Here is a 598-nt window from a genome sequence, read left to right on the forward strand (position 1 = left end):
TGACGTCATATTTAAGTTCATATTAACATAATTTAATAACACATTTGCATGTTTACAGTTCGATTACGCTTAATGGCCACATTGACATGCAGGTAAACAAATTAAATATTTCTATTTTTAGTGTTCAAGGGTTTAAATTATTTATTTTACAGTTTTATGATTTAATTTATTATTAGCTTTTTATCAACTCACAAACCCACTGTAGTTCTTACATTTTCTTTCTCTTTGCTTTTTAACTGTATATCAATATGGTATGTTTAATGGTAAGTTTAAATCAAGTTAGATAAAAAGTCATCTAAGAAGTAGTCAGAATACATTACCTAAAATGAGTAACCTGTAACTACCCAGCTCTTGTTATACTACATTTTCTTATGCAAATAACATGCCATTAAATGTGCAAAAACATTACATTTACTTCACACTTAAGTATTCTTGTATGTTATTTCCGTAATAAGTACACTGTAAAAAATGACCGTGAATTTAACAGTAAAAGACTGTAAATATGCTACGGTAAAAACCTGTTAAATGGTTAACAGTAAATTCCCCTACTATATACGGTGAAAAACTGTATTGGAAATTAATTTTACGGTAGTATACC

This window comes from Sinocyclocheilus rhinocerous, unplaced genomic scaffold (assembly GCF_001515625.1).
Source record: "Sinocyclocheilus rhinocerous isolate Xijiao unplaced genomic scaffold, SAMN03320098_v1.1 scaffold932, whole genome shotgun sequence".
Classification (NCBI taxonomy): Eukaryota; Metazoa; Chordata; class Actinopteri; order Cypriniformes; family Cyprinidae; genus Sinocyclocheilus; species Sinocyclocheilus rhinocerous.